At 41.3% G+C, this 12,933-nt stretch overlaps 1 pseudogene; it reads right to left on the bottom strand.

Moving 5' to 3' along the window:
* Nucleotides 1-1,092: 1,092 nt before the first annotated feature.
* The window catches only part of LOC102813609, a 28,315-nt pseudogene continuing 16,474 nt past the window's right edge, over nt 1,093-12,933 (bottom strand).

The following is a 12,933-nucleotide window of genomic DNA, read 5'->3' as shown; positions in this document are numbered from 1 at the left end:
CTCCCATAAAGATACACTGCCTCAGAAAGCCTATACTGAATTGCTATGAGTCAGAACCAACTCCAAGGCACACACACTACCACCACCACCAGGTATTTCGGACTGTTCTTCCTGCTGAACATAATATATTAAACATCTTCTTAAAACCATAAAAAAAAAAGATGATAAAAGAATGATCAATTACTGGGATGCAATCCAGAAGAAAATTGAAATTGATAGGGGTGAGCTTGGCTCTCTGGACCATTTTTGTCCCAGAATCATATCATTAGCTGATCTGACAGACAACTGAGAGGGTGAACTGTCCTTTTGGCAACCTCATGGGGGGTTAGAGGGACAAAAGTCAGAGATCACGACCTGCTAAGGTTGGCGACCCTGGTAAACGATTTCCCTGCCCCCTCCTTCAGACACACACACACACACACACACACACACAAGAGTACCAGTTAACTAGAAGTGGCTTACTTAGAAAATCTCAAGTCTTGAATTTGGACTAAATTGATCCTGGAAAAAGCAAATGAAAACCCTCTCTAGCAGAAGATAACATCGACTTGGATCTTGAATTACTTCTATAAATATTTTTATATATAATACCCAGCACACAATCAAATATAACCATGAGTAATAGGAAAAAGAAAAGCATGAGCAAAAACCACTAGGAGAAAACAAAAAAAAACTCAGAGACTCCAGATATTGAATAAATCTAAAGGAACAGTGACTATATGAGACATGATTATAGTGCCTTGTAGGAATAGAGAGATAGAAATATTTAAAATGCCTGACAATAATAATATAAAGGTTGGGGTGTGATTACATGAGATTGTTTATTTCATTTGATTTTTTTTTACATTATCTAGGAGGAGAGGAAAGAGATCAGTTGACGTAACATATTTTAAAGTGAAGGGTACTTGCTGTAACGCTAAGGTAATGACCATCTTAGTTGTCCAATGTCTCGGAAACCCTATACAGGGTTGCTATGGGTCACTACCAACTCAGCAGCACTTAACAGCAGCAACAACAGCTATCCAGTGATGCTATAACAGAAATATTCTAAGTAAGTGGCTTTAACAAACAGAAATTGATTTCTTACAGCATTCAGAGAATGCTGAAGTACAAATTCAGACCTAGAGCTGTCGAGGGAGCCTTTCTCTCTGTCGGCTCTGAGGTAAGGTCCTTGTCGCTTTTCAGCTTCTGGTTTTCCGGTTCCTTGGAGATCTCATATGGCATAGCTCGCTCTGTCTCCCTCATCTTGACTCGCTTGCTGCTTTCGTAACGTAATCTTATATCTCAAAAGAGATTCATGTAAGAGACACTAAAACAAATATTGCCTCTTTAACATAACAAAGAAAACCCTGTTCCCAAATGGATTTTTGAAGTCCTGGTGTGGTGCTGTAGGATAAGCATTGGACTGCTAACTGCAGGTTGGCACTTCAAACCCATCAACTGCTCCTCAGAAAGCCTATACAGGGTTGCTATGAGTCAGAACCCGACTCGACTGTACTTAACAACAACATTGTAGGATGTACAATACACTTGGGGGGGGGGGGCACAATTTAATTTATAACAGCCACCAAAAGAGGAGTGCATGATATCTAAGCTAAAAGATAAACACATGTTGAATGATAAAAATATCCAAAGGAAAGAAAGAAAAAGTAACACAGTATAGGTAGAAAAAGACGAAGTACGCAATATGGTTGTTGTTGACATGTGCCATTGAGAGCAGTTGGTGGGCTTGAACTGTCCACCTTGCGGTTATCAGTCCAGTGCTTATCCTGCAGTGCCGCACCAGGGCTCACATAATGTGGTGGTAGATTTCAATACAGACATTAATAGTTACATTGAAAGTAAGTGGACTAAATTTTCCAGTGGGGAAAAAACCCCAACAAAGACAGTGAGGTGGCAAGTAGATAAACAAAACCCTACTATGTGTTATTTCAAGAGACACATTTAAAACATAAACATAAAAGCAGAGAGAAAAGGAGTGACAATCAATCATTAATCTAAAGACACCTGGGATGACTTTATTAATATCACACCAAATAGACTTTAAAGCAATAAAACTTTATTAGAGATAAAGCAGGCCACTCATAATAAAAAGGTTTCATTCACTAGAAAGACATCAATTATTCGTACTTACATATATTTATATGTTGTTGCTGTTAAGTGCTGCTGAGTCAGTTCTGACTCATAGAGACCCTGAATAGGGTTCTGAGGAGTGGCTGGTGGGTTTGAACTGCTGACCTTGTGGTTAGCAGTCCAGTGCTTATCCTACAGTGCCACACGAGGACCCCTTGGGGTCACAAACAAGCATGTCCCTTCCTAAGGTCTCAGCATGACCATTTGTAACTTCCCACCCATACTGGTTGGAGTCCTGGTATGGTGCTATTCTGTCAATTCCTGGAGCCTTGTTTTTCACCAGTGCCTTCAGTACGGCTTGGACTTTTTTTAGTACTATCAATTGTTGGTCATATACTACTTCTTGAAATGGTTGAACATCAGAGATTTCTTTTTGGTACAGTGACTATGTATTCCTTCCATCTTCTTCTTCTTCTTTTTTTTTTTTTTTTTCTCTTGTTCATGAATGTTCATAGAAGCTTTATTCATAATGGCCCCAAACGAAAGACAACCCAGATGTTCTTCAGTGGTTAAACAAACTGTGGTACATCCATACTACAGAGTACTTCTCAGCAACAAAAAGGAACAAACTGTTGATATATGCAACCTTTTGGATGAGCTCAAGGGAATTAGGTTGAATGAAAAAGGAAAATCTCAAAAGGCTACATACTATATGATCCCATTTATATAACATTCTTGAAATCACAAAATTAAGAGAGATGGAGGCTAGTTTAGTGGTTGCCAGACTTGGGGCATGGGAAAGAAAGTTGACGTGATATAAAAATGGGAGCAAGAGGGATCTCTCTGTGATGGGCTGTTCTGTGTCTTGTGGTGACCACATCAGTCCAGACCCATGATAAAATTGCAGAGAACGAAATACACGTGTGCAAAAAGAAAAAAAGCTCAAACAGTTGAACACAAATATTTTAATTCTCCTAACAAAATAAAATTCTCTTCAAGAGTTAGCTATAGTTCCAAGCTCACTTGTATGAGGTGTTACACAGGTGGGAGGGAACTGTGCCTCATTACTCAAACAACTTCTTGGCTTTGAAGAAGCGATGCAGGTAGAAGACCTGCCAGGTGGCTAGTCCAATGAGGCAGAACATTGAAAAGATGCTGAAATACAGGACTCGAGTGTTCATGGACTCATTGGTATCATTCATGCATCTCTTTCTCCTGTCTCTTCACATAGGCAAAATCATTCACGGTGGATTCTGACAGGTCCTCTAGGCATCACAGCTTCACCACTAAAGGTTTGAACTTCTCAACTTTTGCAATCTCCTTGTAGTTCTTTGCCTCCACTCCGTGCTTCGTGTCTAGGATCACGAGCTGGTCAGGTATCCGCCCTGTTCCCTTGCTCTCAAAACACACTTCAAACATGTCATAATCTTCAGTGCTAAAGTCAACTTTCCCCTTGGTTGCATCCTCCTTGGAGTACAGAACATGGCCAGCAGAATCTGTGATCTTGAGGTGGGTGCGTAGACCACCAGCGCCCCCAGATTGGTCAGTGATCTCGTCACCAGCAAGTCCTTGTGGATCTCCTCGCGGAGGCACTTATGGGAGTTAAGGGGCTGATGGAAGAAGATGGTGAAGACTCAGCTGGGGTCATGCTGGGAAAGTAGGCCAGACCAACCAGACATGGTGCCAGAGACTCATTCAGCACCCTGGGGCCTCCGCCGAGCCGGAACCAGGAGGGCCCATGTGACCCCTTCCATCTTCTTTTGATGCTTTCTGCATCATTTGATATTTTATCCATTGGTATTGTTGTTAAATGCTATTGAGTTGGTTCTGACTCTAGCGACCCAATTTGAATTACAGCGCCACACCAGGAGTCCATTTTGCCCATGAGTCCTTCAATATTGCAAGTTGAGGTTTGAAAATTGTTTTCAGTTCTTTCAGTTTGGGAAACGAAAACCCTTCCGGTTTTCTAACTCCAGGTCTTTACACATTTCATTGTTAATGCCTGACTTTGTCTTCTTGAGGTGCCCTTTGAAATTTTCTGTTCAGCTCTTTGACTTCCTCATTTCTTCCATTCAGTTTAGCTTCTCCACACTCAAAAGCAAGTTTCATAGTCTATTTATTCTAACATCCGTTTTTGCCTTTTTTAAAATGACCTTTTGCTTCCTTCCTGTACAATGCACTTCATGTCATCCCACAACTCTTCTGGCCTTAGATTATTAGTGTCTAATGCATCAGGTGTGAGATGGTCTCTAAATTCAGGTGAGATATGTTCAAGATCATATTTTGACACTTGTGGACTTATTTTAATTTTTTTCAGCTTCTGCATGAACTTTCATATGGACGATCAATGGTCTGTTCCACAGTTTGCCCCTAGCCTTGTTTTGGCTGGGCATCTCAACCACCTCTTTCCACAGATGTAGTCAATTTGATTCCTGAGTATTCCATCTGGTGAGGTCCAGGTAGATAGTTGTTATTGTTAAGTACCATGGAGTCTTTATGGGAGCAGAAAGCCTCATCGTTCTCCCATGGAACAGCTGGTAGTTTCGAACTGCTGACCATGAGATTAGCAGCCTGATTCGTAACCACTATGCTACCAGAGCTCCTTATGTGTATAGTAGTCACCTTTTATGTTATATTAAAATATATGTTTGCAATGAATAAATTGTTGGTCTTGTAAAATTCTATCGTGCTATCTCCAGCATTATCTCTATCGCCAAAACTGTATTTTCCAACTACTGATCCTTCCTCTTTGTTTCCAACTATCACATTCCAATCACCAGTAATTATCAATGCATCTTGATTGCATGTTTGATCAATTTCAGACCAAAGAAGTTCATAGAATTCTTCAATTTCATCCTCACTGGCCTTAGTGGTTTGTGTGTAAATCTGAATAATAGTAGTATTAACTGGTCTTCTTCATCGGCGTATGGAAAGCATTGTACTTCAAGACAGATCTTGAAGCATTTTTTTATGATGAATCCCATGCCATTCATTTTCAATTTGACGTTCCCAGCATCGTAAACCATATGATTGTCAGATTCAAAATGGCCAATTCCAGTCCGTTTCAGCTCACTAATGCCTAGGATATCAATCTTTATGTATTCCATTTCATTTTTGACAACTTCTAACTTCCCTAAATTCACACTCTGTACATTCCATGCTCTGATTAATAATGGATGATTTCTAGTTGTGCCCCATCAGCAAATGAAAATCCTGAAAGCTTTGTTCTAGTTGCGTCATCATTAAGATCAACAGTACTTTGAATACAGTCATATTTTGAATGCCTTCCAACCCTAACATCTCATCTTTTCTGACAGTGTTCTATATTTGACAGGGTTCCACTACTATTGCTAATTTTTGCATCTTCAGGCACTCTATCTGACAGTGTTCTGCTGCTGTTCATAAGGTTTTCAGTGGCTAATCATTCAGAAGGAGCTCTGGTAGCCTAGTGGTTACGAATCAGGCTGCGAACTGCAAGGTTAGCAGTTTGAAACTACCAGTTGCTCTGTGGGAGAAAGATGAGTGAGGCTTTCTGCGCCCGTAAAGATTTACAGCCTTGAAAACCCTATACAGGGTCGCTATGAGTCAGACCTGACTCCACGGCACATAACAACAACAATCATTCAGAAGTGGTCAGCCCCTCCTTCTTCCTTCCTCCTCTGTTTTAGTCTGGAAACTCCTCTGAAACCTGTCCACCATGAGTATTTAAAATACCAGTGGCATAGCTTCCAGCAGCGTAGTACGAAACCACCGCAGTACGAAAACTGTCAGACAAATGGTGGGATCAGGAGGCTAGGTGTGTTCATCAGTAGGGAGGATGTCATTTCTTCTAGGCTCTCTCAGCACACCAAGCTGGAAAATAGATATATGCATATACTTCTACACATATACACATGCGTGTATACATACCACATATGCACATACATTGAATGCATATATGCATACATGTATATTTATATCCATTTCTTTCTCTATTTTTACATATCAAAACCCATGACTCTCACTGCTACTTCTAGTTCCAATGCAACACACACGATAAAATCTAACCTGCTGCTGTCAATTTATCGCCGACTCATGGTGACCCCATAGAACCGTGCTCTATGGAGTTTTCAATGGCTGAGTTTTCAGAAGTAGATCACCAGACCTTACTTTCAAAGTGCCTCTGTGTGAACTCAAACCTCTAACCTTTCAGTTAGCAGCCAAGCACATTAGCCATCTGCACTACCCAAGGACTGTGTAGTTCAAATACTGTGTATAAAAGTTATGTTATTTCATTGAAAGATACTTTAATTTATTTGTTTCTGTTTGTATTCAATGTTAAGGTTCCTCCTCTAAATTGTATTTTAAGCCACTAAAATCTGAGGTAAGGCGCTTTGGTAGCGTACAGGTTACGAATCGGGCTGCGAACCTTAAGGTCAGCAGTTCGAAACTACCAGCCACTCTGCGGGAGAAAGATGAGGCTTTCTGCTCCCATAAAGATTTACAGCCTCGGAAACCCTATACAGGGTCGCTATGGGTCGGAACCGACTCGACGGCACTTAACAACAACAACAAAATCTGAGGTGGCTGGTTATACAGCAGTGGATGACCAAGGCACCGTTGCATGACATCAAGAGGCATGTGATGTCAGTTTATCCTGTTAATGATGGTGGGAGTTGGATCATTTGGTCAAGGTCTAATCTACCAGATCTCTCTATTATAGTTAATAAGTAATCTGTAGAGGGGTCTCACCTTATTTCCTTAGTAACACTTGCTACATCAACTAAAGACCACCCTGTTGCTGTTGTTAAGTGCCATCAAGCCCGTTCCTCCTCACAGTGACCCTATAGAGCATTTCTGAGGAGCTGCTGCATGTTTGAACTGCCGACCTTGCAGTTCAAACCGAACTTGCGGTCCAGTGCTTATCCTACAGCTCCACCCATAAGACCACCTTAAGACCACCATAAGCACTGCGATCAAGGGACCTTCCTTCAGATTTACAGTTTTCTCTGTGGAAGGACCTGTTTTCAAGCCACAGGAAGACAGCGACAATGGGAACACCTATTGATGGAGTACCCAGTAGGTGGGCTCTAAGCTGGCAGAGAAGGTGGACATCCAGCTGTGATGGAAACATTTGATTCTATTTGAACTTCAACAGAGTCTATGTTTAATACAGAATGCTACAAACTCTGGGTAGATTTGCCAACTTGTGATAGTGACCCTAAGTCACAAGATTTGAAGAAAAAGAGCAGTCTGTCTAGTTCAGGTGTTTCATATGGAGTTAGGATTGGGTGCCTGCTGAGAAAAATGTCTGTAAGTGACACTGCTTCTCACTATAACAATTGTTCACTGTTAATTGTTTCCTAGTTAGGATGAACATCCCATTATATAAAAGCAGTTGGGTCTATGTTGCCATCTTGACTCCAGGTGTTTTCATTTCTGTTTTTAAGTATATGATTTGGTCATATTCAGTGCTATTAAATCATGGTCTTCTTATATTCCAAATTTATAGATGTTCATGGCTATATCCTCAGTACCTAGGATGGTACATACTATGACCGGATGTGTACATGCATAAATCATTGAAGACATGCCCATTCCTTGTCGCAACTCTCCTGGCCTTTTTCTCAGTGCAGTTTCCAAACTTCATAATAAGCCCCAGTGGTTGTCCTGTGTCTTTTCAGAAAACCTATGAGGAATACCTCTTTAGAGTCCCCCCCAAAACAATCACTATAACCTTCTAAGCTGACCGCTCTGCCTTGGATTTAACTGACCCAGCAGATATCCTCCTAAGCCAGTGCTTTGTTGTTGTTGTTATGTGCTGTGGAGTCGGTTCCGACTCATAGTGACCCTGTACAGGGTTTCCGAGGCTGTAAATCTTTACAGGACCCGAAAGCCTCATCTTTCTCCCGCAGAACAGCTGGTAGTTTCGAACTGCTGACCTTACGGCTTGCAGCCCGATTTGTAACCACTACGCTACCAGAGCTCCTTAAGCCAGTGCTTTAGATGGACCTTTTTTTTGAAGGCACTCTAATGAGACCAAGACAAGTGCATTACTGAGAGAACTTGCCTGCAGCCATCCACTGGCCACAGAGACAAGTTTAAACACATTTTGTTTGCAATATGCTCATGCATATATGAACTTGAACCCTAGCAGCAATACACTTAGACTTACTCTCATACATGAGTTGTAATTAGTAATTTAATTGAAGTATTTATTACTCCTTGAATTATAATTAGTTTTCTCATTGAAACTGGAGTCCTGGTGTGGTGCTTCAGGTTAATGTGCTGGACTGCAAGGTCAGTTTGAACCACAAAGTTGGTAGTTCAAACCCACCAACCGCTCCCCAGAAATCCTATACAGGGTCGCAATGGGTCGGAACTGACTCAACGGCACTTAACAATTTGAAACTAAGTGTGGACAAATTTTCTAATGTAAAAGAAAGAAAGGCACACTACTGATACAGAATGGAGTGGAGATGCACGAACAAGTACGACACTGGAACCGGACCAAAAAGAAAAGACTGGAAGAAGGTAGGTTGTATAAAGTTCATATAATTTGTCACAATGCAGCAAAGCAAAAATGCTGTTTGGCATGTAAAAATTGTTCAAAGATAATAGAGTGGACAATATTAGAAGATATTTGGCAAATGCAGAACGAAACTTGATGAAGATAATCAAAAAAGAATCACCAAAATTAGTTGCCAGAATTCAAAATTGAACATTCAATAATTGTTTGAAAATGTTAATAAGCTTTGAGCTTGTAACTTTGGCCAATTTTACAATGGTTTGGATTCTTGCACATAGAGAGAAAGACATTTTTAGATGGTGATAGTAAAGAAAAAAAATTTCTGTCACAGTAATGTTGTTTAAAAATTATAAGAAAAAATCTGGTGCCATTTCAGACCACTGGCAGAAGACCTGTTGGGTCAGGATGACAACCAGGAAGGGGCTCACCCTATCCCATGCCCTGTAGAGTTCTTGTTCTCCATGGAAGCACCCTCAAGAGGGCAAACATTGGATCTCGGGTCTCACCCCCTGCTGCCTTCTTGCAGACTCATGGTCCAAGAAGTTCCATTGATACGGCAGGGCAGCCACCAGCCTGAAGGCCCAGCCAAGATTTGGGGAGGCCAGGGAGTCATATACAGCTTAATGACCTGAAACTTTTGAAGTTTAGAGTTAAAAAAGAAAAGCAACACAGCTTTATTTGAATTCAATACTGGAGAGGGGTAGGATGGGAGGGACCAAGGGCTTGGGTCTCACTCAAGGGGAGACATTCTCTCACGCAAAGCTCATGAGTCCTTACCTGCCTTTGTTGTTAAGTGCCGTGGAGTCGGTTCTGAATCATGGCAACTGTTGTGGCCAGAATTCGGTGTCCCCAAAGACCACCAAGGAGCCAATGCTGATGCAAGTGCACAAGGGTTGTTTATTCAAGCTCGAGCCTGGACCTTCTCCGTATCCGGCACAGCGGACTTGGGAAAAGGCCCTGAGCTCTTTGTTAGCGGAGTTTTTATTGAGTTTTCAAACAAGCTTAGGTTTTTCAGCTTTACAATATTTGGATTGGTTGACATTTGGCAAAGTATGAGATGTTACAGTTTAATTGGTCAGTACTGGTGGCCTTTTGTTCTTAGGCTAGGATAAGGAAAACATCTGGCATCTGGCCTTGGGTTGTCCAGTCTATTACTTACCTAGTTCTTGCTGTTGCTAGGGATGAAAGGATATTCTAAGGCAGCATGAGCTGATTTAGCATGTTCCTGGAACAGGAGGACGTGTTCAGGCTAATGTACAGAATGGAGTCTTTTTCTTGGTCCTACACAACCATGTGTAGGGTTTCCAGAAAGTGGCTGATGGATTTGAACTACCGACTTTGCAGTTCAAACCAGCATTGCAGTTGAGTGCTCATCCTACAGCACCTTAATTAGAATTTTTACTATTGTTGTAGATGAGAAATGTCAGTAAATGAAGAGTGGGTGTTAGTTTAAAAAAAAGTTATAAGGGGGAAAAAAAGATATTTTACAAAAAATAAAAGATCTTCAATGAAGCCACAAAACAATTTCCTGTAGACTATAAGATCTTTCTAACACTATTGACGATCATTTGATTCAAAAATTGAAAAATCGCAAGTCCTTCAGTTTCAGATGATTCATATAATGTATGACACTGCCCAGTCACTACTGCGGGTACATTTTGTCTCAAGGACTTCCAAATTTACAAATAAGTGACCAGTCACAGTTTAAAACATGTGTGCTTAGGTACTTTTGAATCTTTTACGTCTGCCAAAGAAGTTCAGTGAAAGGTAATAAAATGTTTTCTATCACCATAGACAGTGTTCCAGCTTTATTAGGTCAAACCTCCAGACAATAGGGATTTTAAAACAAGGGACTGATTGTTTCATTCCATATGGTATGATACATACTGAAAATATTCGTCCTTGGTTCTCTGGAACAGAGTCTATGGGGAGAGTCCTGGATACGGTTGTTAAAATTGTTAGGCGTATACGTGCAGATGTTTTGACTTATTATCACTTTATGGAACTGTTGTAAGAAATGAAAGTCCACGATGAATTTAACGATCTCGTGTTCTTTGCCAGTGCTCTTGGTTGAGTTACTAAGATTTACTGTGCTGTTAACCCTGATTCAAGATTTTCTTGAAAGAATAGGAATGCTTGCCAAAAATTCAGTAATCAAAGAAAAACAATGGCAGTGTGGTCTACGTGTTTTCTCACGGGTATCACACTACATTTGAACAACATAAATGTGAGGCTCCAAGAAAGGGAAAAGCCTACTCATGACTTTACTAGACAGGTATGAGAAGTTTTGTTGAAATGGAAATTTTTCTTTTTCCATTTAAAAAACAAAACATTTTATTGTACTTTAGGTGCAAGTTTTGCGCAGCAAATTGGTTTCCCATTCAAGAATGCATGTACAAATTATTCCATGACTTGGGTTGCTGCTCCCCCCACCCCCACCCTGTCTTCCTGTTTTCAAGGATGCCCTGGTGGCTCAGTGGGTTAACCAATTGGGCTGCTCACCAAAAGTTCAGCAGTTCTAACCCATCAGCAGCTTCCCAGGAGAAAACTGAGGCAGTCAGCGTCCAGAAAGATTGACAACCCCGGCATCCCTATGAGGCAGCTCTGTTCTGTCCCTATAGGGCCACTGTGAATTGGAATTGTCTTGACAGCAATGGATGGGTTCCTGGTTTCATCCCTTCAGTTTCCCTGCTCCTCCTTGCTTTCTTATTTATGCGTTGGGGAAAATGTTGCCCATTTGATATTCTTTAGTTGAGTTTTCTAAGAAGCACATTCCTCACTGGTGTTATTGTTTATTGTATACATCTATCTATTGTTTGGCTGAAGGGTACCCTCCAGGCATGGCTTCAAGTCTAAGTTGAAAGACTGTCTTAAGACACTAGTTTCAGGGTTCCTTCAGTCTCTATCATACTAGGAAGTCTGGTCTCTTTTGTGAATTTGAGTTTTGTTCTTCATTCTTTATTTCCACACTAACCAGGACCTTCTGTTAATTTATCCATGGTCAGAGCAGTTTGTAGTGGTATCTGGGCATCATCTAGTACTTCTGGGCTCAGGCTAAAGGAGAGTTTAGACTGATTTCTTCCTTGAGTCTTTGTTTTCCTTTACTATTCTTTGATTCAGAAAAAGAGACCAATAGCTAGATAGTTGTTCACAAGCTTTTAAGACCCCAGACACTAGTCACCAAACTGAGATGTCGAACATTGTCTTTATAAACTCTGTTATGCTGATTTATCTAGATGTTCCCCAAGACTATGGTCCTTAGCCTTCAAGTCCAGCAATTCAGTCTCAAGAGGTGTTTAGATATGTCTAAGAAGTTTCCATAACTGTGCCTTCTATGTGCTCTATTACATATATGAATACATACAGCACAACTATGTATATACAATTATCCACAATGATACCCATATACTGGGGGGCGTGTGGTGGCTCCATACAATAAGCACTAGACTGCGAATCACAAGGTCCCTGGTTTGAGCCCACCAGCCACTCTGTGGGAGAGAGATGAGACTTTCTGCTCTTGAGAAGATTTAAAGCCTCAATAACTCTATACAGGGTTGCTATGAGTTAGAACCAACTCGACAACACTTAACAGCAACATACCCATATTGGGGAGTGCGATGGCTTTGTAGGATAAGCATGGGACTGTGAACCACAAGGTCAGAGGTTAGAACCCACCAGTTGCTCCTTGGGAGAAAGATGAGGCTTTCTGCTCTGGTAAAGATCTGGTAGCATAGTGATTACGAGTCGGGCTGCTAATCTCAAGGTCAGTAGTTCGAAACTACCAGCTGTTCAGTGGGAGAAAGGTGAGGCTTTCTGCTCCTGTAAAGATTTACAGCCTCGGAAACCCTGTACAGGGTTGCTATGAGTTGGAACCGACTCCACGGCACACCACCACCACCACCAAAGATGGAAAGCCTCTGAAAGTCTATACAGGGTCACTGTGAGTTGGAATTGACTCCAAGGTACTTAACATCAATAGCATGCCCATGTAAAGCCCTGGTGTGGCACTGTAGGATAAGTACAGGACTGCTAAACACAGGTCAGCAGTTCAAACTCACCAGTCGCTCTGGGAAACCCTGTACAGGGTTGCTATGAGTCAGAACAGCACAAAACAACAATGTACCCATGTAAGCAGACGCATGCCCCATCATATGCACTCCCACCTCTACAGAACATACATCTCTGCCTATGTCCCCACTCAGATTTTAGGTTCTTACTGCTGTTATTACGGAACTGTATATGGTGGCGCCATAGGCTAAGTATTCGAACTCAAGGTCAGCAGTTGAAACTAACCAGCCACACATCGGAAACCCTATACAGGGTCACTATGAATTGAAACCGACTCCATGGCA

The sequence above is a fragment of the Chrysochloris asiatica genome, unplaced genomic scaffold, assembly GCF_000296735.1.
Source record: "Chrysochloris asiatica unplaced genomic scaffold, ChrAsi1.0 scaffold00018, whole genome shotgun sequence".
NCBI lineage: Eukaryota > Metazoa > Chordata > Mammalia > Afrosoricida > Chrysochloridae > Chrysochloris > Chrysochloris asiatica.
The sequence above is the reverse complement of the archived record's forward strand: the minus strand, read 5'-3'. Positions and strand labels throughout refer to the sequence as shown.